This window comes from Podarcis bocagei, assembly GCF_964188305.1.
Source record: "Podarcis bocagei genome assembly, chromosome: 12".
Taxonomy (NCBI): domain Eukaryota; kingdom Metazoa; phylum Chordata; class Lepidosauria; order Squamata; family Lacertidae; genus Podarcis; species Podarcis bocagei.
The window spans coordinates 12300824-12328697 of NC_138137.1; the positions used below are offsets into that span (position 1 = coordinate 12300824).

A 27874-nucleotide genomic window follows, 5' to 3' on the forward strand; every position below is an offset into this window, starting at 1 on the left:
AAAAAAAGACTTCCACCGTTTACCTCACGCATTTTTAATAATCCGTTCGTCAGAACCACTGTCCTTCATATTTTCCCTTTGGATTTCCTTAATGTCTCACTTTGTATTTTTTTATATGACGCACAAGATTTTTCTAAACACAACCAGACTTTTGTAGTTGAGCCCTGGTTTTGTAAATAATCATTTAAGAACTCCCATTGCTTCATAACCATAGTTTTGGATTTTCTCCTTATTATATCCGTCAGTTTTGCTAATTCCAGGTACTCGCAAAGTTTCCCCAACCATTCTCTTTTTGTTGGGATGCTGTCTTCTTTCCAATAGCTAGCAAATTTCTTTGCTATTATGTTTAGATTCACAAACCATTGACAAGCTGCTCTAAATCAAACCAGGATTTGCTTGTTGTACATCTCAGATAAGAGGTGGCTCTTTAACTATAGTGAATACAAACCATTTAATTTGATTTTTTTCATTTCACTTTTAATTCGTATTCTACCTTTTGTACACAAGGCAGATTACAAGCCATAGAAACCAAGCAAAATATAAAACAAAGATCACAATCCTATAACAATCTGACCCAATGCAAATAAGTTAGGATAGAAAATATGACTTTAAAATAAAGTTATATAAAAAAAATTAAAAAATTGTCTAGTAGCACCTGTGACGTTAACATATAAGAGTGCTGGAGGTGAAATATTTAACAGGTTACCCAACCAGAACCCAGGGGGTTGGAGTCCGAGGGACTATAGCTCTGGGAGGGGCAAAGGGGGTAGTTCGTTGGGAGTTGGGTAGTTGGTTGGAGTGGGAGTGAATTGGGATAGAGTCTGTGGGTAGGTTGAGTTAGTGTAGCGAAATAAGCTGAGTCAGGAACAGTTAGGAGCTAGGAAGACAAGTAAGTATCTGAGAGGTAGTTTAGTGAGTGAGAGCAGGTAGCGGAAGTTATAGGTCTGGATAGGCACCCCATGAATGTAATTGACCGATACCATTTATGAAACCACACGCTTGTTAAACTGCAATAAATAAACATAAGTTTGTGTTCCAATTTAACCCTGACTGGATTCAGTATTGTACCAGGTAGGGCCTGGGTGGTAGCAGCGAGAAATAAAGTGGTGGCACAGGGATCAATAGACGGTGAAACGTCCGGGGACCCTGTGTGATCGCCACACCACCTTAGAGACCAACTAAGTTTGTTCTTGGTATGAGCTTTCGTGTGCATGCACACTTCTTCAGATACATTGAAACAGAAGTCACCAGACCTTTATATATAGTGAGAGGGTGGGGAGGGGTATTACTCAGAAGGGTAATGGAAATGTGGGGGAATGGCTGATAGGTGTGGTAAACCTGTTGACGGCTGTTAACGACTGCAATTGGTCTCACAGGAAAAAGCAAGGGATGAGATGGCCAAAACAGCTTTATCATGTATAGTGAGATAAGAATCCAATGTCTCTATTCAGACCAGGTCTCCATGGTTTTAAGTTTGGTAATAAGTTGTAATTCAGCGACTTCTCTTTCCAGTCTCTTTCTGAAATTCTTTTGTAATAAGACAGCTACTTTGAGATCTTGTATAGAATGTCCTGGGAGATTGAATTGTTCTCCTACTGGTTTCTCTGTTTTGTGATTCCGGATGTCAGATTTATGTCCATTTATCCTTTGGCGTAGGACAATTTTATATATATATATATATATATATATTTCTACTGCGTCAGACTAACACGGCTACCTACCTGATTTTTTAAAAAATGTGGTTTAGGCATCATATTATATTTAAAATAAGCTATGGTTTAATGTGAATGATCAACATCCCGATGCAAGCTGCCCAAAAGTTCCTGCAGTGCTTCTCCCACTGCTAGTGCTGTGCCATTGATGAAGCAAGTCAGAGTTTGACATTCTGTTGTCCAATGTTAAATGGTATGTTTCTTCCAAACACCAAGGTATGTTCTTGACTTGGCATTCCTGGCTTATTTGGGGGAACAAGCCATGAGCCCAGAGGACACAACAAGCTGGACTCTGGCTTGTTTCATCTATGGTGCAGTGGCAAGGATGTGGGAGAAATGCTGCACAAAAACAATCATTGGGATGTGTACTTAGTTACTTGAGGAGAAACCTGGTAGTCCAGAGATGTATTTAAACAAGAGTCAACTAATGAGGAAAGAGTTTCATCCGTTAAATTGCACCTTAGCTTTTACTTTGCATAAGTAAGACATGTCAGAAACTGACTTTTAAAACATGAACATGAGTTTCTATAGCAAAAATGAGCATAAGAAGAATTATTTTTCCTTGAGTAGGTCATAGACATTTCTCTATTCTGCAATGTGAAACACTTCATTTCCCATCTTTTTAGTAATTCTGTTGCATTGCAGAACTACAGATTATTGATTGTTCTCATCAAGAAAGAAAAGCACTAATGGTAGAGTGGTTATAAGATGCATTAATTATCAACAAAAAATACACTATCACTTGTTAGTGAATGGAAACTAGCTGGCATATAATGACTTTTCATTCCTCTCACACTTCTCCCGCTTAAGTGGCAAATTAGTTTCTTGGAAATAGATTGAACAGGAATACATGGCAATTCACATGATATGCACACCGCTTATCATACTTCTCACCTTGAAGTCTCATGGGAAGATCCTTTAGCTGTATTTTCAGGTAATTAGCTCTTCCTCAACAATAGCAACCAAGGAAAAGTATTCTGCCCTAATAGGGATATCTGCTCTCTGAATTTGTCATCTTGGTTTTATTGAAGACAGACAGCAGCTTCTGCATGGTTTGTGAGAAGTGCAGCTAGGTGTGTGCATAGTACAGATGCAAAACCCATGAGAAAGAACCATAATTCATTGGCTGGCATTTATACTCTGGAGCTGTGCAACTATAGAGTCGATACATCAGTTTTGGTAGGATCATCATTTTTATTATTGCTAATCTGTCTGGAAGGGTAAAATGGGATAGTTTGTGAATACAGTCTGTTAAGGTGTCATGAGACTTTTCTTCAACACAATAGTATTGTTGTAAGTTGTGGCGGGGGGTGAGGACACATGTTAGGCTGTATTCTTGAAATCCTTCTAATTCCTGGATCCAGCAAGGGTTAAAATCCAATGGAGGATTGAAGTAGCCAGGCAAGCTTGTTGGTAACGGTCCCCTAAATTTAGGTCCTGGGGGTAACAAAGGAAGTGGCTCTGTGCCAGAAGACAAATGGGTGGGATCTGCCTGCCTCAACTGGTTAGTAAGGTAAAGGGACCCTGTCCATTAGGTCCAGTCGTGACCGACTCTGCGGTTGCGGCACTCATCTCGCTTTATTGGCCAAGGGAGCCGGCGTACAGCTTCTGGGTCATGTGGCCAGCATGACTAAGCCGCTTCTGGCGAACCAGAACAGTGCACGGAAACGCCGTTTACCTTCCCGCCGGAGCGGTACCTATTTATCTTCTTGCACTTTGACATGCTTTCGAACTGCTAGGTTGGCAGGAGCAGGGACTGAGCAAACGGAGCTCACCCCGTCACGGGGATTCGAACCGCCGACCTTCTGATCAACAAGTCCTAGGCTCTGCGGTTTAACCCACAGCGCCACCCGCGTCCCCAGCTGGTTAGTAGTTAGAAGGAAAAAGCCAAAGTAGAGTTGTGTGGGAGAGCTGGGCTAGAAGAAGCAGACTGCAGTAGAAAGAAGCCTGAGAGGGAGAGAGATGCTTGATTTCTGTTTGAATCCAAGGCTGTGACTATAGGAGAAGCAAGACCCTTTTTGGGATATTGATGCTGTGAGCCCCTACATTGTAGGCTCAGGTTGTATATATGTGTAAATGAAGCATATATCATAAAGACACCATAGCATCTACTGTTCCTGATTCCAAGGAAAGGGAACCCTGGGTAAGTGCCTGGAACCCCTGGAGTCTTGCACCACTCAGAGATGCATATGGAATGCACATGGCAAAGTTACACTGAATCTTATATTCAACTGAAGGGCTGCAGGGAGAATTGTTTCTATTCCAATCACTCCCGATCCCACTCAACCAGATACAAAAGTGGCAGAAAAAGAATAATTAAATAGAAACCCATTGGCGGCGGCTGCTCAACCAAATCCACACTTTTTTGGCTAACCCGATTACCAGTAAGGCAGCCACAAGACCACTAACCTCATTTGAAAGACTTGTAATATACACAGACAGATAAGGCCCAAGTATAACATCCACAATCTATAAAATTCTGCTCTGGACATTGGTCTGGATAAAGAGGAATGTTTTTGCCAGGCGCCTAAAGATATGTAATGAAGATGCCAGACAACCCACTCTGGGGAGAGCATTCAACGGATGTGGAGCCACCACAGAAAAGACCCGTTCTCATGTTGCCACCTTCCAAACCTTTTGGATGACAAGAGCAGGATCCAGGTGGGTTCAGATCGGGAGAGGCAGTCCATAAGGTTTTGCAATACTGAGCCGTGTAAGGCTTTATAGGTCAATACCAGCACTTTGAACTGGGCCCGGAAACTACTGTAATTGGCAGCCAGTGCAGTCAGGCCAAGATTGAATCATATTGGATTGGATCATAGAATTATAGAATTGTAGAGTTGGAAGGCACCCCGAGGGTCATCTATTCCAACCCCCGGCAAAGCAGGAATTTCAACTAGATTATACATGACAGATGGGCCATCCAGCCTCTGCTTAAAAACTTCCAGGAAAGGAGAGTCCGCCATGTCTCATGGGAGTCTGTTCCACTGTCAAACAGCTCTTACTTGTCAGAAAGTTCTTTCTGATGTTTAGTTGGAATCTGCTTTATTGATCACAGGCCTCCCAAGTGCTGTTTATTTTCTTCCTAAAGCTTGCTTCAGAAATAAAAAGCTAGCTTAAGACTAAGGTACATTTATACATATAAGAAACAAGTTGTGAACCCTATGTTTTTGTTGCAAAAACACTGTTGATAGTATTAATGCCACAGCAGTTTTTAAAAATCACATTGCTAGTGTCGAGAAGCCTTATTTGTATGTAAACTCCACCCAAGGTTTTTGTATAATAGTTACAAGCATGTTTTAATGAAATTTGAGACTCTTGAGAGATCATAGATACCAAGGCCTTTACTGCTAAAGAGTTGCTTAGCAACCTTAAACCATTACATTTGCAGGCACTGTAATGATATGATACACTTCTCTATTGCCAGTTTCTGATGAAAAAGTAGTAGAATTAATCACATTCTAAAGGTTATATTTTGGTGGTGGGTTAGGAAACTATGCTGTGAAAGAAGTCTTTCCTCATATTGACACCAAGGTAGATTTTCACCATATTAAGCAAATATATATATACTGTTTCCACACAGCTGGTTGAGTTTCATACAGTGGCGTTTCAAGCTGCAAAAGCCATTGTTGTTCCTTGTTGGCATGACCTGACTTCAAAGTACCATTATTCATTTGTAAATAAACATCACAATTGTAACAATGGTGTGGTCATTGTTGAGCAAACACCACCATATTTGGTTCTTATTGCTCAGTGATAAGTTCCACATTGTAAGCAGTGTATTCATAGCCCATGTGATCCTGCCTATGTGTACACAGTTATCTCCAGTAAAGATCCCAAGCACTTCTTTGCTAATTCCTCAAATTACAACTTTCTGTGAACACACATGTAAGATGCATGCATGTTTGTACAGGACACACTAGGAGATCTGGTAACACCACTTACTGTAATATTAGAAGACTAGCAATAACTTTTCAATATATCTGGACCAGGAGCTGAGGGGCGGGTGGAATGGAAAGTGTCTTTTGTAATTTTATATAGGTCTCAGTGCTTAGTTTCTGTTGTCGGTTTTGCTAGGTTGGGGATAGGAGATACGTTTGACAACAGAATTCCATTATGAAGCATTCTTTTTGAAGATCTGGGTATCTTGAGTTTGTGTTGAATGGCAGATCTAGATTTGTAATGTTAAGAGTGTTTAACATGTGCATACTTACTAATTACTCTTGAAGATTCCCATAAAAATGAACCACCCTCTTGAATTAAATTCTTACATAGGGAGGGAGCAGTAAAAAGGAGAGAGAGAGAGAGAGCCAACAACACATGATGAATCCATGCTTTGAAAAGGCTGCTCATCTGAACCTCAGGTTTGCAAGTGATGTCTAAATATAGCACTTGGAATGAGGTTGTGCTTTCAGTGTATTTCACAGTAATTGACTTTTTTAGGTTTAGATGATGTTGTAATTCACATATTCAGGAATGAAACCTAAACATTTTGAATTATGAAGGATCACCTAGTTAATCATTTATGTATGTGCCCACTGCTGTCATTTCTTTACAAACTATTAAAATGTATTTTTAATATGAATACTATTATAAATGTATAACAACCATAATTTGTATAGTGATGATGATGTATTGGTCTATGCATGAGTTGTGAATTACAGTTTCATATTTCATACTGCTTCTTTCTGGGATATGAAGTCCTCTTGATTAGAACAGCCTGCCAGAATATATATTCAATTGAGTGCTTGACCTTAGGCATCTGTTTTCTTTACTTTCATATTTTGATGTATTCTGTGCTTGGACTTTTACTTTTGCTATCTCCACTAGTTTATTATTGGTTGTAAATTAGGGGTGTTGTTGGTGTTCATTAGGACCTTTGGTCCACCATGAAATACATTTGATACATTATTAAATGCTTTCCTACACAGTTCCTCAGAGTTGCACAGTAGTTTTAAATTGCCCATGCAAAATGCTTTCATGATTTTGAGGGTATGCTTTAGATTTGGAATTAACTGTCATTATCCACAGAAGCTGAATATCTATGTCCTTGAATTCCAGGTGTTAATTAACTGCCTGCATGCACTCCATTTTGCCACTTGATTTCCAGAAGAATCAGAACTAGTTAGCCCCATGGCAAAACTGTATATGGTATGAAGAACAGCTTGTTTTCCACAGTGATCAACTAGATGCCTATGGGAAACACAAAAACGAGAGCATTTTTCAGTGGAATAAGTGTCACTTAGTTATGAATAAACAATGAAAAGGGGTGTGGATGTGGGGGTGTGGATGTAAGATATAGTGACCTCATTTACATATCACATGTGCAAACCAGAACCATTAAGGCTTATGGAAAATAGTTGCCTCTTGTTGTTGTTGTTGTTTAGTCGTTTAGTCGTGTCCAACTCTTCGTGACCCCATGGACCAGAGCACGCCAGGCACTCCTGTCTTCCACTGCCTCCCGCAGTTTGGTCAAACTCATGCTGGTAGCTTCGAAGACACTATCCAACCATCTCGTCCTCTGTCGTCCCCTTCTCCTTGTGCCCTCCATCTTTCCCAACATCAGGGTCTTTTCCAGGGAGTCTTCTCTTCTCATGAGGTGGCCAAAGTATTGCAGCTTCAGCTTCATGATCTGTCCTTCCAATGAGCACTCAGGGCTGATTTCCTTCAGAATGGATAGGTTTGATCTTCTTGCAGTCCATGGGACTCTCAAGAGTCTCCTCCAGCACCATAATTCAAAAGCATCAATTCTTCGGTGATCAGCCTTCTTTATGGTCCAGCTCTCACTTCCATACATCACTACTGGGAAAACCATAGCTTTTACTATACGGACCTTTGTTGGCAAGGTGATGTCTCTACTTTTAGTTGCCTCTACCCCTGCCTTATTTCTTTGTGTTTGGGGAGCCTATGTCTTCAATTCTCTGGGAAAAGGAGGCAGGTGACATAGTACTGTGGTTTATGGATCCTATGGAAATAAAATACCCCATTAAAACCAACTTTATTGCATATTCCTTGACTTGGACTGGGGGGTGTCATTTGCTGCTCCAGCAACAAAATGTCTCAGGTTGACCCTCAATGTCAAAAACTTGAAAAACAGATCCTGGAGAGCCAGGGAATAGATAGACAAATATTCCGTCTGGGTATAAGGCAGTTTCCTATCTCTTTGTAATGATGAAAGGTTCAGATTTGGAACCCGTGGACAGGTGCCCGAGTGCTGCTTCTTTTCCCTCAATTTTTTTTAATGCCTGAGATACAGTAATAATTACAGTCATACCTTGGGTTATTAACGCTGCGGGTTGCGCGTTTTTGGGTCGCGGACCATACCGAACCCAGAAGTACTGGAACAGGTTACTTCCGGGTTCTGGCACTCGCGCATGCCCAGAATCACAAAATGACATCATGCACATGCGCAGAAGCACCGAATTGCATCACACGCATGCGCAGACATGGCGCTTCAGTCTACGAACGCTGCGGGTTGTGAACGTGCCACCCGCACGGATCACGTTCGCAACCGGAGGTATGACTGTATTATGAACCATGGAAACATCACCAAGAAAAGGAAGATTTAAAAATGTTACCAAGAAAAGACTTTATTCCTTGTTGGTGAATGAAAAAGAGCTAGAAAGTTCTGCTTAGAATTAAAGTATCTGCTAAATAAAACCCTTCTGATTAAATTGGTGCTTGACCCTAAAGGTTATCTCATTACGTATTTGAAAAGAATAGTTTCAGATGCCAAAAATCTATCTGTTCTTTATGTTAGTGGCATCCAGATTAGCCACCAAATATGGGAAGAATAGTAAAACACCATCACTGGAATAATGGGGCATGCAGAGCAATCCTAAGCATATTTACTCAGAGGTAAGTGCCACCGAGTTCATTGGCGTTTCTTCTCCAGTAAGTGTGCTTTGGATTGAAGCCTTAGCTACTGTGATCCTGGTAACAAGCAATATACTAATTAAAGAAGGACATTGAAAGATTAACCTATTTTGAAGAGAGGCAGAAATTGCTTCGATATTATTGGAATTCTAATTATGCCAATATCAAGGGAAATCCCTTCTCTTCGTTGTGGAATGATGAGATGATTTTCTTTCCCTTTCCCTTTTTTAAATATGAATAATTCTGCTCCTATTTTCCTGTCCTTTTGTGCCTTGTTGACTGCAACATGTATTTATTTATAAATTTGTTGCTATATCATTTTTAATTTATGAGCCACCTAAAAAATGTGCCTGGTAGAAGGATAGAGTGAATTCTGTTTCCTACAATGCTAGTTTTGTTTGTGCAATGAGTTTTGTAGATGAGGGAGCATTCATATATGAAGCCCCTTAACAGCAGCCCCAATTAGTACAATCCAGGGAATAAAAACTTCACAAATTGATTCTGCTGTGTCTACTGAATATCTAAATCTTAACCCTGAATGAATACATTCACATCATGTGACTAAGGTCTACTGCCTCTTTTCCCTCTTCTCTTTAAGGAAATCAAAACTTTTGTTCTGGTTCCCACCCTCCAAAACAAATTCAGAGCGTATCTTGACTCCTTCTTAGTTGTCTCCTGTGCATATTCTGCTCTCTTCAAATACGTTCCCCAGCTTCTGTAGTCCAACCATCCTTCCCCTGAATGGTGATGTTTTGCTTTCTTATTTCTTTCAAGATGTTTCAGATCATTTCTTCTCCAATAAAACCCAATGCTACACATGACCAAAACAAAGTTTTCTATATCAGTTGGGTAGTAGTTGTTAAGCTTCAGAACAGGTGAGCATTGTGAGCCCCATTAGAAATAAGGTATACAGTGGTGCCTCGCAAGACGAAATTAATCCGTTCCGCGAGTCCCTTCGTCTAGCGGCTTTATCGTCTTGCGAAGCAACCCTATTAGCGGATTAGCGGATTAGCGCGTTTAACGGTTTAGCAGCTATTAAAGGCTTAGCGGCTTAGCGGCTAAAAGGCTATTAGCAGCTTAGAAAAAGGGGGGGAGCGGAAAAAATCGCAAGACTTGCAAGACGTTTTCGTCTTGCGAAGCAAGCCCATAGGGAAATTCGTCTTGCGAAGCGCATCGAAAAACGGAAAACCCTTTCGTCTAGCGGGTTTTTCGTCTTGCAAGGCATTCATCTTGCGGGGCACCACTGTAAAAACTTCCTAATAAAATCACCTTCATGCTAATCAAACACATTTTCATTGGTCAGAAAGACTTTCTAACCTGCTCCAGTGGCTCTGAATGAAGCTCAGAATCCCACTAGGGGGCTCCGTGGCTGTAGTAGTGTACAGTACTTGCATGCAATGGAATTTGCACCCTCCTCAACTAGCTAGCAGCTGGCCCACAACACATTAAAAGGATGGATATGTTATTTTTGCAGTTAAAGACTTGCATTGACCTGTACTGCCATCTTTGTGTCACACAAAGCGCACTAAGATGCACATTCTAATCTAAAACATTCATGGTTGAAGTAATAGTGTTCCTTTTATCATCCAAACCAATGTCGTGACTTTTAAAATGTATAAAATAACTAGATGTGTGTCATATCCTGAATGAATTTGCATCCAAAACATAAGGGATGTCTTAAGACTAACTGTGCATTTTCTTGGGGAATAGTAACTTATAAGGGGTCTTTTTAATCTTTTATTTTGTTCCAAAATAACTTTGACACTTAATCATATTTGCCTCCACAAAATTATTTCTAATTTTGGCAGCTGCAGTAGTGTATAGGGCCACACAATGAGTTGCATATATATGGCTATCTGCCAGGGGAAAGCAAATCTTCTGCTTTGCATTCTGAAAGGCTATTTTATTCAGTAGTTGAGAAAGCAATTTTTCCATAGTAAGTGCACAAGGAGTGCATTTCAGTAAATAGCTTGACTCTTCTTCAATCACAGTGGGCCCACAAGTACAGTGGTGCCTCGCAAGACGAAAAGAATCCGTTCTGTGATTCTCTTCGTCTAGCGGTTTTTTCGTCTTGCGAAGCAAGCCCATTGAAGGATTAGCGGATTAGCACTATTAGCGCTATTAGAGGCTTTTAGAGGCTTTTAGCGTCTTACCTGCTGATCAGATCAGCTGATAAGCGGCTTAGCGGCTTAGAAAAGGGGGGAGGGGGAAAAACCAGCAGGAACTCGCAAGACATTGTCGTCTTACGAAGCAAGCCCATAGGAGATTCGTTTTGCAAAGCACCTCCAAAACGGAAAACTCTTTCGTCTAGCGAGTTTTCCGTCTTGCGAGGCATTCGTCTTGCGGGGCACCACTGTACTCAGGGTCAGTTCCCTTGTATCACCAAACCATGACCTCATCTCCTCCCATTGTGTGCCTCAGTTGGATTATTTCCATAGTTTGTTATTACACCCAGTAAATTGCAGCTTGTGCTAGCCCTCCAAACCAGGATTATAAATCCTGGTTTGAAACCGGTTGGTTATCCTTGATTGCAGCCCTAACATGGACCATAGTTGGCCAATTTGGATATAACATCAGGCGCACGCACAAAAAATGAAATGAACACTTCTGTGAAAAGTTTACACCTGCTCCCAGCTAAGCATTAGTTAAAATATACTACTAGAAAGACAAATATGTGATTTACTTTATGTGAAGTATTTTGTAGTGAACATTTTTTGTGTTCGCTGTCTTCTAATCTGTTAAGGCATTTCAGATACATGTTTCTCCAGTAAGGTAGTGCTTTTGTGGATGATTTGCACACTGGCATGTTAGCATAGCAGCATGCAACACACACACTAGGTAACAACTGTGCTGATCTTGATGGAGATTGCTGCTGGTCCTAACCAGAGAATGTTCAGCACAAGGGCAACGAGGTTCTAAACACCTATGATGATGGGAACCTTTAAACGACACTACATGCTGTATTTATGGCTACAGTTGCTAGGGAAGTTGGCATCTGGAAAATCCCTTAAACTTGTTCCCCTCCCCAGTTCCATTTTTGTTTCTGAAGACTTTAAAAAATCTTTTTTACCTTACTTTTCTTCCATCCTATTGTTAAACTTCCTTCACATTTTTCTGATTCTTCTCTCATCCTTTGTCCTAAGGCACCTACCTGACAACTTTCCACACTTCATCTTCTACAAAATGAAGCTGACAATCTGTATAAGAATTGGAATAACAGCAACATCTTGAATATTCATATGCCTTATCTTACATTGCACAGTGACCAGCATACGTTTCACCTGGCTCCCCACCCCTAAGAATGCTGAGTGAATACTTTCGGTTTTTGTTTGTTCTATCCATGGATATAAATGGTCAAGTTTTTCCACAGTGACCAGTGACTGTAGGCTTCTGGGGTCTGATTTCAGCAGCTCTTGTGAATCATAGATCTTTGGGAAGTATTAAATATTTATGGAGGTATGTGTCAAGGTTAGGCAGTAAAACTAGCTTGCTGTTTTTGAAGATGTTGGCAAACTCTTACTAGTGATTTGTTCTGCCCACATGAGGTGGGGCAGTTATGTTGCACCAGCATAGCTTCTCCAATTGCGTCATATTTGGGATGGAAGTAATATGTACTAGTACCTAGTGCTGACATGGAATATTTAGGATGAGGAAATTGCACCGCATTCAACAGAACTACAAACCATTTTACTTAATTAGAAGAGGGAAAGACATAGAACGAGGAATGGAAGTGAGATTCAGAATTCCATAGCCATTGGACAGGGGTGGGAAAACCTTTTGCACAAGGTCCACATTCCCCCTGTGTAGCTTTCCAAGGGCCATGTGGCACCAAAGGGCAGAACAGAGGCAAAAGTGGGTGGAGCAATGAATGAAAATTTTACATTTGTAGGGTAGACTAGTTTCTACACCACCTCCATACCTATTCTCCACCCAGGGAAGGAAGAGGCATTAACACTTGGGGTGCAAAGCAAGGCAAGCGAGGGTGTGACCTAGGGGGAGAGTCCTGGAGGGCTGTATTCAGACCCCAGGCCTGAAGTACCACAAAGGACCATAGGATGTTACCTTTGAGTGGTACTGAGTAGCCCTGTAACTATGTTCACAGTGGTTTATGGAGAAGTAGGCGCTTGTAATGTTTTGCATTGACTCGTAATACAGCACTTGAGGATATCGGAACGCACCTCAGTGTAATCTATTGTGTTACAGTGTTCTTGGGCTAAAGATTCCTCCCGAAGCATACTTGAATTCTGGAGGTAGATAGGTTTGTGGTTACTGACAGAGTGGCATCTGAGGCTGTACTGTGCTAAACACACACTGCTCACATTTATACATGTCAGCCACAGTTTAAGTAATATTGTTAGTGTTTGAGTCATCCTATGGACAATCAAACAAGCCTTTCTTTGTTACATCAGAGCATGGCTTTTCTGCTTGCCCCCTACCAGCCCCCAACCTCTCATGCTATCTTCCTTGCATTGTGCTAGAGTAGAAATTTCCCAACATGAGATCCAAAATGTGATATTTGGCCTTCTTTTATTCCCCCTGCCCCAATGTTAAGAACAGTTTTTCTACACCAGGGGTAGGCATCCTAAGGCACAGGGGCCAGATGTGGCCCAATCGCCTCCTCAATCCGGCCTGCGGACGATCCAGGAATCAGCGTGTTTTTACATGAGTAGAATGTGTCCTTTTATTTAAAATGCACCTCTGGGTTATTTGTGGGGCCTGCCTGGAGTTTTTAAATGAGTAGAATGTGTGCTTTTATTTAAAATGCATCTTTGGGTTATTTGTGGGGCATAGGAATTTGTTCATTTCTAAACCCCCCCCCCCCAATAGTCTGGCCCACCACATGATCTGAGGGATGGTGGACTGGCCCACGACTGAAAAATGTTGCTGACACCTGTTCTACACATTGCTCAAGGGCATTACTTCAGGCAGTGGGAGCCATTAATGGCTAGGGAGAACCAGTAGGGGTGCAGTGGCATCAAGGTATATTAAGGATTATGTGTTAACCCCATGGGGATAAGTGACAGCTTTCCTAAGGAGTATATTTTCCTCTCTCTGTTTCTCTGTGGAATTACCAGGGAAATTAATAAGAGCGGGAGGCTCCTGCTGTAGTGGTTCAATAGATTGGGAGTGGCAGCTCCGTGGTGCATTGAAGCCCTGATCTTGCACGTATTAGTGTGCTGTTGAGTCCAGAATGCACTCCAGAACAGCCCCAAAGCAGCTTTTGCAATTTTGATGAAAATAACCTCAATTAACTACTTGCTGGGCACCTTTTAATTATGTGTTGCCGCTTTCCTATTGCTCCTTTCTAGATGAAGCCTGAACAGAGTGGACAGTGATCCCTTTAAATTTCCTTCACCTTGCAACACAGGAACATCAAAATAAAGCTAGAAAGTGCTTTTCATAGAGGAGAGGGCAGGGAATAATGCTTGTTGACGGGCAGAGTTTTGATGACTGGTCACCTTCAGGAGAAGTGCCAGCAAGAGCCACTCAACCTTCTAAGTGGATTTAGTTTCGAGCCACTCTTTCCTCACAGCTCTGTGGCTTTGGGGCAAGACAGGTGCCCAAACCATGGTTAAGGAGGGAGGTTTACAGAATAAAAACACAAATACATACTATAATAACAATTACCTAAAAACCCCCACACTTTTTAAAATATATCATGAAAATCTTCATCCTGCACATTCCAAAAGAAAAATATTGCAAATGAAGGGGTTTCACTGTTCCCCAGTGTTTTTCAGTTATTCTTTCAGAGAGAAAAATTAAAGTCTTTAGGAAAGAAACCAATTTCTTTCCACCCATATTTTATTTTTTTCTTTGCCTTCATAATGCCAGCAGGGTATCAGAATGAAATTTCTAATAGTTTAGGCAACCAAATATACTCATCTTTTCTGTTGAGAAGATTTTCTCTTTTACTTTACCCCATTTTCAAGTTTGCCTAGGTGCTTGTTTTCCTGCTGCTTCCTCCATTTGCCTCGCTTTTCAATTCCCATCATGTGAAAGTTAATTCCTGTCATGATCTAGGTGAGCTCATGAATCCCTAGTGGTTTAAACACGTCGAAAATAAAACAGGCTTGTCCACCCCATTTGAAATAATAACATTGCAAGTATAGATTATAATTACTGACATGTTTTTCATAAGCATGTTTTGCCTCAGGGCTCTTTCTAAGGGCCAAACCTATTTATGGTGCAGAAAATCTGTGAACAGGTATGCATGGTACTTGTATGCTTTCCCCTGTGGAACAAATGGCTGCTGATGATCTTTCCTTCCCTACAACCTGTGGCATTGATCCAGTTCTCCTATGACTAATTCAATCTTGAGAAACACAAACACACACACCAAAGGGCATCCCACAGATCTCCTGCATCTTGTCTAGCCTGATTCTAAATGTCATTGGGTTCCTATTGAAATACTAGCTGAAGGCCCATCAGTCTACTGGATTGTCCAACCTTCTGCATCTCCTCCTATCTGCTTGTTCTGCGTCTCAACAGCTTTTGTAACTATTTGTATCCACACCCACCCACAGCTGCCCCTGTAACAAAGGGACCACCCACATTTTATCAGCTAATTGATTGTTCACATAAAACTTTTCCACAACAGTCATTAAGTAGGGTTGCCATATGTCTGGGTTTTCCCAAACAAGTCCTCTTTTTCCGGGTTAAAATTTTTGTCCGGGCGGATTTTTAAAATATTGCAAAATGTCCGGGGTGTGTTTATATGGTACCACTTTTTGGGGACACTGGAAGCTGGCGGTCTGAGTCGGCTCGGTTCCTGCAGGAAGGCGCCTCCAGAGCAGAGTGGCGGCTTTCCTTCGTGGAGCAGTGGAAAGGCAGACACGGCCGCAACTGCTGCTTTTCATGGCGCCGCCCTCCTCCCTGGGTGATCGGCTTTGACCTGGATCACATGCTACCACCTGAAGGAGAGCACCCAGGTGAGTGGCAGCCAAGGAGCCAGGGCGGTCCGGCGCTTGCTCGGTTGGTTTCAGGTGCTACTTGATCACCTAAGGCAGCAGCTCAGCTGCTGATGAAGTCGGCAAGGCAAGCAGCAGGGCAATGGGAGCAGCGGCTGCTCCTCACAGATTCCACTGTTGCCTCCACCTCTCCCTGGGAATGGTGTCGCAGCCTCAGCCAGGCGCTCTGCCATCACCAGCCGAAAGCGGTGTTGTGACATGTGCAGGCAGAGGAGGAAAAGGCGGGTGGCACAGGTACAGGAAGGAACAGGACTCTGTGGCTGAGGCGGCAGAAAGAAAGAGGAGGAGGCAGGGTTTTGGCAGGCCGCAGCCTGCGGCCCTTCTGACAGGCTTGATGGCGAAGTGGGAAAACTCCCACCCCCGAGTCCTTTGATGCAGCAGTTCTGGGCAGTCAGTCCCCCTGCTCGTTCCACTGAAGTCAGTGAAGCCTGCTTTCGAGTAGACGTGCAAGAGTCTTTCAGTGCAATTGTGCTCATGCTTACTCAGGAAGTGCCACTGTGTTCTGCGGAGCTTGCTCCCAGATAGGTAAGTGTTGGATAAGGCTCCCTTTGGCCTTGGTGGAGAGAGTGCTATTGAGCTGGGCCCAGTTTGTGAGCTGCCCGTAGGCAACTGGCTGGCCGCTGTCAGTACAGACTGCTGAGCTTGATATGCCAAGCAACTCACGTTTGTGTTTCCAGGCCATTTTCCTGAGGCTGAATATGTCGGGTGCCTTACAGTTCTGTGTTTCCAAGCTTTATTAATGTAAGCAATGTATGCACATTATTATTATTATTATTATTATTATTATTATTATTATTATTATTTTGAAAGTTAAGAACATTGCTACTAGCAATATATCACAGCTTCTATAGAGAGTCGTATAGCAATCTGTAGTTAAAAGTAGATGTCGGCAACTGCGTCCTCTTTCTTGCTCTTCCAAATATGGCAACCCTACTTTTCTGTTATAGGGACGCGGGTGGCGCTGTGGTCTAAACCACTGAGCCTAGGTTAGTGGTTTGAATCCCCGTGATGGGGTGAGCTCCCGTTGTTCGGTCCCAGCTTCCCACCTAGCAGTTCGATAGCACGTCAAAGTGCAAGTAGATAAATAGGCACCGTTCCGGCACTAAGGTAAACGATGTTTCCGTGCACTGCTCTGGTTCGCCAGAAGCAGCTTAGTCATGCTGGCCACATGACCCGGAAGCTGTCTACGGACAAACGCCGGCTCCCTCGGCCTATAGAGTGAGATGAGCGCCGCAACCCCAGAGTCATCCACAACTGGACCTAATGGTCAGGGGTACCTTTACCTTTCTGTTAAGTAGTTCAACACCATGCTTCTTTCTTAGCATTGCAAAGCTTTTGTATAAGTTAAAGTGCCAAAGACCTCTGAGAGGACTGTGCTACAGTCAAATATAACCTTGGGTCAAGTGGCAGCACTTGCAGGTCAGGTGTGTACGCTTGGGCCTTTCATTGAAAAGGCAGAATTCCCTTCCTGTATATAAGATAGAATTGTGTTTCAAAAAGAGAGAGACTAACTCTTAATTTTTACCTTGTTTCTTTACCTTGTTTTCTAAAGTTCAGTTGAAATTGCATTTCTGTGGTCACCATAGAATGTATAATTCTCATCTTTTTTGTTTCACGTTCTGGTTTTTGAAACCTCAGGCTTTTCCATTACTATTGTCAGTTCCTTGGCTGCTACTTTTTCTGTATGCAGTGTGATGACATTGTGTATCTTTTTAGAACAGTGAAATACGTTTTTTAAAGGGGGCTCAGAAATCTTTGGCAATTTTGTATAAAAACGTAAACCGACAAGCAGATACAAAGCTTTAATTTGAGCACTGGCTGCCCCATATAAAATGTAAGGTAATTGTAATATATGCAAGCAGACACTTGTTGTGGCAAGTAAGGTGGGAAATTCTGCAGAACACACAGGTACAATGCAATAGAAATAAAGAAGGATGAGAAATGTAAATTGGAAGCCTGGGAATATATAGTGGTAAAACCAGTCTACTTCCGATGACAGACACTGGGGATAGCATGGTGAATACTAGCCCTTTGGGGCAGGAGCTGTCTCTAAGAATGTGTCTTTACTATGACTAGCCCTGATAATGAGCTGAGCCTGTGGGCACTATTGCTATATATTTTTGCACTACTGAAAAAAAGAGAAAGAAGCCACCATCATAACAACCAGAAGATAAATCAAATGTGGGAGTATGGCAGTCTAAAATTCTGTACATAATAAATTGGGCATTACGCCGGAACTTTTCTGTACCCAATCTATCATACTCTCATTGATATTTTGAAACTAGGGTAGGAAAGGATTGTCCAATCATAACATTTTGGGCTAGATGACAGATTTTGACACATGTATAGCCCATCTATACAAATAATTATTTGCAGGGGTTGTTTTTTTTAAAAAAAGTTTCAAATTAAATTTAAAGAACAATTCCCCTTCAACTGTGAGTACCAATAAATTAATTCTTCCTAACATTCTCCAACATTAAAGGCTACCCTCCTCTCTCTGACAGGGAAACCAAGTTTTTTCTCTGTGTGTTTTTTTCTCTCACACACACCTTTCTCTGGAGATGCAAATCCTCTGCATACTTAGTAATCTTTTCTCAGAGAGAACCTGGCCAAATAGGCTAAGTAGAGGAAGAGTGAGATTAGCATGTATGAATATTCGAATTAAACTTCCACTTTTACTTTAAAAAAATCTAAAGTCACAAAATAGTGAGCAAATTTTTGAGTCTGCCAGAACTCTTCAGGCTGAATGCTAAGCAAACCAGGAGGATGGGTATGGGTGGAGTGATGGTGAGAAAAAGGATGGTTTGATAATGGAACCACAATGTCTGCTTTGGTCAAAATGTCATTTTTGTTGTGCTTCTCGTGATGAGCTGCTGTACTTCAGAATTTACCACTGTACCACTGCCCATGTTCAAACAAAAGTTGAACAGGTTGTTTAAAATCTGATTCTATAATACTAAACAGCATTATGTGCCTATGTTTGGTTGTTCAATAATTTTAAAGAGGAGGTTTTAGCCCAATGTTCCTCAGTAATAATGCCTTGTTATTGTCTGATATGGTTGAACAAACATGGCATAAATACCAAATAGGGTTTAACTATAGACACAGATCAATCATTTCTGTTATTAAAGTATTGCGTTCTTGCTTTTGTGTTTTCATCTAAGGCTAGCAACACTGACTACAATCCCTCGTTGACATTAATTAAAATGCTGCATCTGTTGATTAACCACATAGTTTACATAGGGGAATTGAATGTTGTGGTATCATAATAGTATGATTGCTGCTGGTGGGTAATTAAAGCTTATACAATGTTTAATAATTTTTAGAATCATAACACATTATGTGTAGTGTCAGTCATTCTCCTAGTTTTTATTCTAGGCATTCTTGGTTGCTTGTTAGTGGCTCACGTACAAGGGTTTGCATATCTTTAATAGCTGTTGATCATGAATCTGCACGCTAATTTTTAGATAACAGAGTAGTGGAGAACATCCTTTCAGCCAAATGGAGATCCACAAAGCAAAACAGCACCATCATTTTTGCATTCTCAACAACTGAATAGTGGGCTGAACAAACTAAATCATACATCATATTGCTTTCTGCCCATTATCTCTTAAGTACTGCACAGCCTCACTTAAAGTGCAAGCCAATTTAATAATAAGTTTAAATGTTAATTAAGAAATAAAATATGATGGAGGAGGAAGATAAATGAATCAGGCTGCATCCAGATGGCAGCTTGCTCTAAAAACTGAACTACGAACGAGGAAGTAGGGCAAGAGGTACCTCTAAAAAATTCTTGCCAAAATTAATAAATTAATGTTTCTTGAGTTGTTGAGCTTCCTTGGGGGAGGTCACCCTTCAATTGTTGAGCTTTTTAGTGGGACGTTAGCCAAAGTTACTGTTTTTTTTAGAGGGGAGTTGTTGAACTTTTGCGGGGAGGTTGCCACTGCCAATCACCCACCTGCTCACCACCAATCGCAGTCTTATACAGTCATACCTTGGGTTGAATATGCTTCATGTTGAGTGCGTGTTACTTCCTCCGGGTTTCGCCGCTCACGCATGCGCAGATACTCAAAATGACGTCATGCGCAGAAGTGGTGAAAAGCGACGCATGCTTGCGCAGACGTGCCATTGCTAGTTATGTTTGCTTCTGGATGCGAACGGGGCTCCGGAACAGATCCCATTCGCATCCTGAGGTACCACTGTACACAGAAAAATATGGTAATTCAAGCATTTAGTTTTGAGTTGCCAATGTAGTGCCCAGTGGTGCCAAGGTGTCACCAGAGCAGTGCCACCAGACTGTTCCAATTCTTAGTTAGGCCTTGGTTTTTTTGCGCTGGGGTTTCTACTTGTGTGCACTTCCTTCCATCCTGACTGGACAGCAGTGATAGGTGTTTGAAAGGCATGAGAGAACAGAAAAGAAGAGGAAGCTGAGATGTGCAAAGTCAACTATTGTATTGGTGGAAGGAAAGGAGGACCAGAGTGACTGGAAACAGAAAAGCCTGAAAGGGAAAATTTAAAAAAAGGGAGGTGTAAGAAGGGAGGTGTAAGAGAAACCCAGAGGCCTCAGCAAGGAGTGAAGTGGGTCCCTAAGATTGAACTCCAAATCTTTTCTTTTCCCCAGTCAGAACTCAGCAGAACTTAATTCCAGCACCTTGGCATTATAAGAGAACAAGGGAGGCGTTCATTGTGAGATCTGACACCTCTTTCTCTACAAAGAAATAGCATGGTTGAGCTCCAAATGTAAGAACAGGAATGTGGCCAATGTAATCCCAGTTTTTGTTTTGTTTTGTTTTGTTTTAAGCTTCTGGGGAATCATATATTAAGGGTCAGTTTGTTTAGCATCTCTTCCAGGCCTTTGATCTGCTCTCAGAGGGCTTCTTGTGTTCTAATCCTATAGGAAAAGTTGTACTCAAGACTACCCTGCAGCAAGAAAGCCAAATGAAGTTTTTAAAATACTAAAAAAGAAGTGCTTGATTGATTAATTTATTCATTTGACTTATGTATTTCCTTTCAACTGAAATTCCTAGGGTGACGTACAACACATTAAAGAACAATAAAACATTCAATAATAATAATAAATAACAAATCAAAGCTTTGGCAGATTAAAACAGCAGCAGAAATAAAAGCAACGTTTTTCATTTGGCATCTCGACACCAGTAAATTCTGTACCAAAAGAATGATGCTTTGGTGCATTGCTTGGAGGGCATTCTGCTAGAAAACAGCATATAAATAGTTGCATCAGAGGTTTGAGGTGGACTGGGTTAAACAGAGGGGACGTGGGTAGCGCTGTGGGTTAAACCACAGAGCCTCGGACTTGCTGATCAGAAGGTTGTGGTTCGAATCCCCGCGACGGGGTGAACTCCCGTTGTTCGGTCCCTGCTCCTGCCAACCTAGCAGTTTGAAAGCACGTCAAAGTGCAAGTAGATAAATAGGTACCGCTTCAGCGGGAAGGTAAATGGCATTTCCGTGTGCTGCTCTGGTTCGCCAGAAGCGGCTTAGTCATGCTGGCCACATGACCCGGAAGCTGTACGCCGGCTCCCTTGGCCAATAAAGCGAGATGAGCGCCGCAACCCCAGAGTCTGTGATGACTGGACCTAATGGTCAGGGGTCCCTTTACCTTTACCTTTACCTTTAGGTTAAACAGATTAGTGGGTTTACTTTATTAGCAGGCGATATATGAGAGCTAAAGTTAAAAGAAATGAACATTGAGGATAACTTGGTTGTTGGCATCCATCTGTCTAGTGAGACAATGGAGTGTGACTCCTCTGTAAGCAGCACCAAAGTGACCTCCCCAGGGTGCAACCATGGGCCATGAATATGAAGGTCCTGGGCTGCTCAGAAGACAAGACTCTGCTCTCAGCCTCATTGATGTTGTCTAAAGGAAAGCAGATATGTTCGGCGCCAGCTTGGCTGCAGGAGTTGCCTGAAGGAAGTCTACAAGTCATCATCCAAACGACTTGGAGACTCCACTCTAGATTTGTGTAGGGTTTACGCCTTATTCTTTTATTCTCCTGAGGATATCCCGCAAGGCAAAAGAGGTTTAGGATCAGAGTTTTTCTTCTCCTAGATGGGCTACCTTCCCAGGTTGACAAGCCCCATCATATAATATCATCTGTATTCTGAAATACAAAGAGATGGTTGCACCAAACCTTGATATCCTGAAGATGAAGACTGTTTACAACAAATGTGTTTCAGAAAACATGCCAAATACATTTTGATACATATAAAGTTGCATATAGCTGAAAAATGGCATATCCATGTGTGCGGTTTCAGAGGTGAAATTCTTAAATATATGTATATGAAATGATTTTTCCCCCACTAACATATCATGTTCTAAAAAACAAACGTTAATCATTCAAAATTTTCTTCATTAAAATTTTTATATATTATGCTGCTGCGAACTTCTGCATTTTAAAAAGATTAGTCTGAGGCTCTTCTGCAGTACAGCAATTTCCAATCCCCTGTGGAAAATATTCCCTCTAGGTTATAATTATTCAACTAAAAAAAAAGCTTTTTATTGAAAAGCACTGTCCCCTTATAAAAGAAAGTACTCAGTAGTGACTCTCAGTCTTCACTTTTGTCATAAAGATACACTGTATGCTGCTCTGAATCCACACTCTAGGGTTTGATTATAATTGTCTATTGTATTGGCCATATGCCAGTAGACTTTTTATTTGGTAAAGTTTTAAAATCTTTTTATAGCTATGTTAAAATCTCTAGGTTTGACAGATCTGTGAGCCATTCGAGCACAACCACAGTTTACTTCAGCCATCTGCCACTGTATACTTTACCCAACCCACCCTCTATTTCTTTTATATTATCTCTCTTTTGTGTGTGTGTGTGTGTGTGTGTGTGTGTGTGTGTGTGTGTCACACATACATACCCTGAACCCACACCTGTCCCATTCATTCCAAGTAGCATTTTTTGTTGTTCTCTTCATACACATTCCTCTGTGAATACAGAAGCATTCTGTGTTCCCAGTACCTCAAGGCTACCAAACATTTTTGCTCAGATTGTTTTTCCTCCAGTGATCACTGCTGTCCCAATAATGTGTAGTTTAATATTAGGAGACATTGCTGGATAGAAGAAAAGGACCGGGGGAAACATTTTTTAGTCTCCATCTACTCTTTAGTTGCCAGATTGATTTCTTCTCTATAATGCCAACTTTGTTTAGTCGTTTAGTCATGTCCAACTCTTCGTGACCCCATGGACCAGAGCATGCCAGGCATTCCTGTCTTCCACTGCCTCCCACAGTTTGGTCAAACTCATGCTGGTAGCTTCGAGAACACTGTCCAACCATCTCGTCCTCTGTCATCCCCTTCTCCTTGTGCCCTCCATCTTTCCCAACATCAGGGTCTTTTCTAGGGAGTCTTCTCTTCTCATGAAGTGGCCAAAGTATTGGAGCCCCAGCTTCAGGATCTGAACTAGACTAGAACAAAGAGGAAATTACATGCAGAAGTAATGCAGTGCTCAAAACAATTTACAAATATATACCGAGGCATCTAGGCAATTTTTAAGCCAATTTCACTAAATATAGAAATGGAAAAATAATGTTTGTTAACGGAATGACAGTTTGTGAATTCTTCAAAGACTCTCTTTTGTTTCACCACTCTGGCATCTGCTTATGAGAAGGCCTAAAGTAACTGGTGGATTTTATTGTTATTCAAATATATTAAAAGACTCAGAAATTATCCTGAGACGTAAACTTCTCCATAGAGAAAACCTTCACTGTAGATTTTAAACATGTAAAAGTTGGGTTATCAGGTGTTGCAGCTTTTATAGTCTACTACGTTTAGAATAAATTATATGCCTTAAAACGAGAGAGAGAACTAGTAGAGGTTGAAAGGAAGTGTAATTACTACACAATGCCGGGTCTTGGATGAATGTCAGGAAAAAATATGCCACCAAACTTTTCTTGGAAACAGCTGTTTAAGCTCTTTCATGCCACTTGTACAGCCAAGTGTACATCTGACCACCCACAACCCATGCAGAGTTTTAAAAGATGCAGCGTACAATCAGGGCTGGATTTGGGTTTTTGTGGTTCTTGAGCAACAGGGTTTGACACCCCCACAGCACAGATGCCGGTCAAGACTGATTTGACTCTGAAACGGCCAAGACTGAACTCTGTCTACATAATCAGTTTCATCTAAGAATGTTTGCAACTGCTCTTGCTAACGTCATGACATCAACTGAAAAAGGACGCAAAGATTTACACGAGTTGTTTCTCTAAACTAGGGAACTTTTTGCATAATTTCTTTTAATTCTACAATATGTTTAAAGGTGGCATCTAGTTGTAGCTGCATAGCACAACAGCCAGATCTAATGGGTGTCTTGCGAAAGATCTTTCACAACTGCTGTTACTTGGTGACAGTTAGGCTTGTGCATGACGGGATGAGCTCCCGTTGCTCGGTCCTTGCTCCTGCCAACCTAGCAGTTTGAAATCACGTCAAAGTGCAAGTAGATAAATAGGTACCACTCCGGCGAGAAGGAAAACGGCGTTTCCGTGCGCTGCTCTGGTTTGCCCGGAAGCTGTACGCCGGCTCCTTCGGCCAATAAAGCAAGATGAGCGCGCAACCCCAGAGTCGGTTACGACTGGACCTAAAGCTCAGGGGTCCCTTTACCTATTGTTCGTAAAGTATCAGCTGGCAAACTTTGTAGACTACTGTTACACTGAATCTCATTCTAAGTAATTTGCAGATTTGGATTGCTTAGTATAAATTAGTATTTTGGTTTTAACATAGTTACTATATACTGACTTAATTGTAGCATCAGATAAGGCAGTGGTGGCCAAACTTGGCCCTCCAGCTGTTTTGGGACTACAGCTCCCATCATCCCTAGCTAACAGGACCAGTGATCAGGGATGATGGGAATTGTAGTCCCAAAACAGCTGGAGGGCCAAGTTTGGCAATCACTGAGATAAGGCATGGTCTAAATGGAACTGTTTTAAAATAATATATGTGGGAAATAAGTAGATAACCTTAGGGTGAATTCATATCACCATGTGACTTGGTCAAACAGTAAAAGATTTCATTGTCACATGCAAAAAACAAAATACTTAACTTATGCCTATAATTTCAAAAGATCAAAGCTTCATTAGCCTCTTTATACCAGTATACCAGTATTCCTTACCATTGAACTAAAAGTACAGTGTAAAATCATATTTGTTGAATTTTTCATGCAGTCTAGCACTTCGGAAATGAATGCTGGGTTTCCAGCAGTCTCATTTCTTCTGGAAATTGAGAAAGATTGTTTTCTGACCATTAGTGCCCTAATTAACACATCTTCTCTTTTTTCAAATGAGCCTGCAGGAGTGCTATTGGAGCTGTGGAAGCTTGTGTGCGAAAATCTCCTGGTGTGAAAGGCTGCAGCATAAAAGAAAAAGGGAGGGGAGGAGGAGATAAGATGTAACACACAACACATTTAATGGGTCGGATAATTTAAAGATGTCCCAAAACAGAGAAGGATAAATGCTGTTAATCCCAAAGCCAGCTCTGAAGTGCACATAATTTTAAATGGCCATGTTGAAGCTAATGAACGTGGACAGGCTTTTGTCAGAATCTGGCCCTTAAGTTCATTTTAATACTGTAAAAGAAAATATGAAAAGGGTAGTTGGAGACAGAGTAACACTGCAGCTTCTATCAACAGGGATATTTCTTTAAGTTGATGGTCCTGACTAAGGTGCTGGGAGGGGACACTATAACTGCATCACCTGGTTATTCTTTCTGGCTGCAGCTGAGCCTGACAGAACAGCCAGCAGCACAAGCCCAGCCATCTCTCTAATCTAGGTAGCCCAGGTGAGCTGCATCCATAATCAATAGCAGAGTAATGCAGTGAGAAAGTACATTAAAAGCTTTCCTTTTCCTATTTTAGCTACCTCCTTGAAGGTAAGGATTATACTTTTGGATGAATTATGATAATTCTGAAATATGTGAGGCTGTCAGTGTATTAGCTGACGTACAGTGTCTTGCTCTGCTTCCCTATGCTGAGATAAAACATCATTTTAAAATTTCTTATTATTTGCCCATTCTTTTTGCGCAACATCTCATGCCAATTTATTTACAATTATTATTGTAAATCTCGTTTGTTCATGATATTCTTAAGCCTCCAGTCATTATACAGTGTTGTTATTACAGTACTTTATTTATTTTAAAAAGGTGTAATAGTAACATACGAAGCATCAAATTTGGAGCACCATTGTATTAAATCATGTTAATTCACCAAACCATCTGCAGTTCACCTACCATTAGAGGTTTCATAAAGCTTCTGTCTGTGCTGGTTGCTTAAGGCTACAAGAACAAGTATGTCAAGTAGGCCGCACTAGACTTGGAGGTTCACAACATGTACATGTCAGTCTCATCATTTATATATAAAATACTTTTCTGCCATGTAGTTGAAATGAACTAAGAAGTATAAAATATAATAAGAAATATAAAATCGCTTCTTTATCCAGCCTGTCTTCATTTTGCCCATCTCATATCAGTAATACTAATGAGGGGAGTGGCATCAGTTCTCGTTTTGCTATTGAATTTATTTGTAGGAACACTATCTCTCAAAAGGCTGCCACTGAAAATATATATGCTTTACTCAACAACAGTGTTTTGGAGAGAGATTGGGATTTCTTGATGATAAGATCATTGGTATATGTTAGCACCAGTGCTTAAATTCATTTCATAGCCACCTTGTTCCGTGTTCTTTCTCCCAACATGTTTTTAAACCTGTTATGTCATCTATGTCAAATTTTGTTAATATTTTCATACATTTAGGTGATCTGCTCTTTGGCATTAAAATTATGTGCTCAACTGGCATTAATTTTTACTTACCACTTAGCAATATATTTTAGACTGAAAGAACTAACATGGAATGGTCAATAAACACCTTATTTGAGTTGCAAAATGTAAAGCCTGTCAGTATGAAATTGGGCTTGTTACCAGGGTTTTGCCGCTTGCACATGCGCAGACGCCCAAAATGATGTCAAGCGCATGTGCAGAAGCGGCGAATTGCGACCCGCACATGCACAGACGCGGGTTGCGTTCTGCTCATGTTGTGAACGGGCCTCCGGAGTGGATCCCGTTTGCAACCAGAGGCACCACTATACTAGCAATAGCAGGCTACTCAGCAGAGAGCGGTATCAAGGATGAAAGTTTTTCAGTCATAGTGGTGGGGAGAGCATTCAACAGGGCTTTGTCTGTTTTGTTGCTATTTTGTTAATGTTGTTAGTATTTTTCTATAGATATGAACGCTGTAGCACTTTGTGAATCCTATAATATGATTTTTGGTGTAACTGATGTTTAGCTTATTTTTTGTTGTTGTTGTTTTGTTAATAGTGTTACATAGATGGTCATTGTTTTATTTGTGATTTGTGATTGTTTTACTGATAATTTGTTAAGGATTTTGTACGATTTATGCTGTATTCGTGAGGTTCCATTATGCACTATGTTATTTTTATCTTTTGTTTGTAAGCCGCTTTGGGATTTATTTGAATAAAAAGCAGCATAGAAATAGAATCAATTCAAAAAAACAACAACAAAAAAGGAACCACGTACCATATTACCTTTGCCTTTCCATTCACTCTATTGACACCATCACTGGACAGACTAACATCAGCCTTATTAAAAAAGTTTTATATTGTAGTTTAATTTATAGACCTCTCTTCCATCTATAGTTTTAGAAAAAGGGGTTTACACCAGAAACTGAAATATAAAATAAGAGACTCAAACATTTCATCTTAAAATTAGCAATTTGGAACAACAAATAACATCACATTAAACTTTGGGATTGGGGGAGCGGGGTTGTAAAACAAATGTGTTCTCACTAGAAAAAAACAAAACATGCTGTTCATTTGCAGACTACTGACATATCTGTGTAAATTCAGAATGCATTCATCACGTTTGGCGTAAGCAGTAATGATAAATATGATACAAATAGGACTGGATTTTGGGATTACACAGGTCACATGCATGCACACACCCTCTTTCTCCACTACAGGCATATTTCACTTGATAGGGACACGGGTGGCAGAGCCTGTTGAGAATACTGCAGAGCCCATTGCCAAGTTGATTGAAATTTAGCAACGCCTCAGAATATTAAGTTGGATCTCAACCATACCTTGAGGCAAGCCAGTATGTCCTATATTGCTACAAGCCATTATATACCTTTGATCACTGCTGGAATACTCTTCCATTGACACAGATAAGTAGCCAGAGATGAAAAGATGGCAGTCACTGAGATTTACCGAGCATCATCAATACTGTCATTTTTTTCATGTATAGTAAGGGTTGTCAGAAAAGACTGGCCCGTCATTGTAATGATGTGATGCTA

General features: G+C 41.1%; 1 protein-coding gene across 5 annotated transcripts in view; it reads left to right on the forward strand.

Annotated features, from left to right (window-relative positions):
- The window catches only part of ULK4 (unc-51 like kinase 4), a 159834-nt gene that overhangs the window by 107306 nt on the left and 24654 nt on the right, over positions 1-27874 (forward strand). The window lies entirely within an intron of this gene.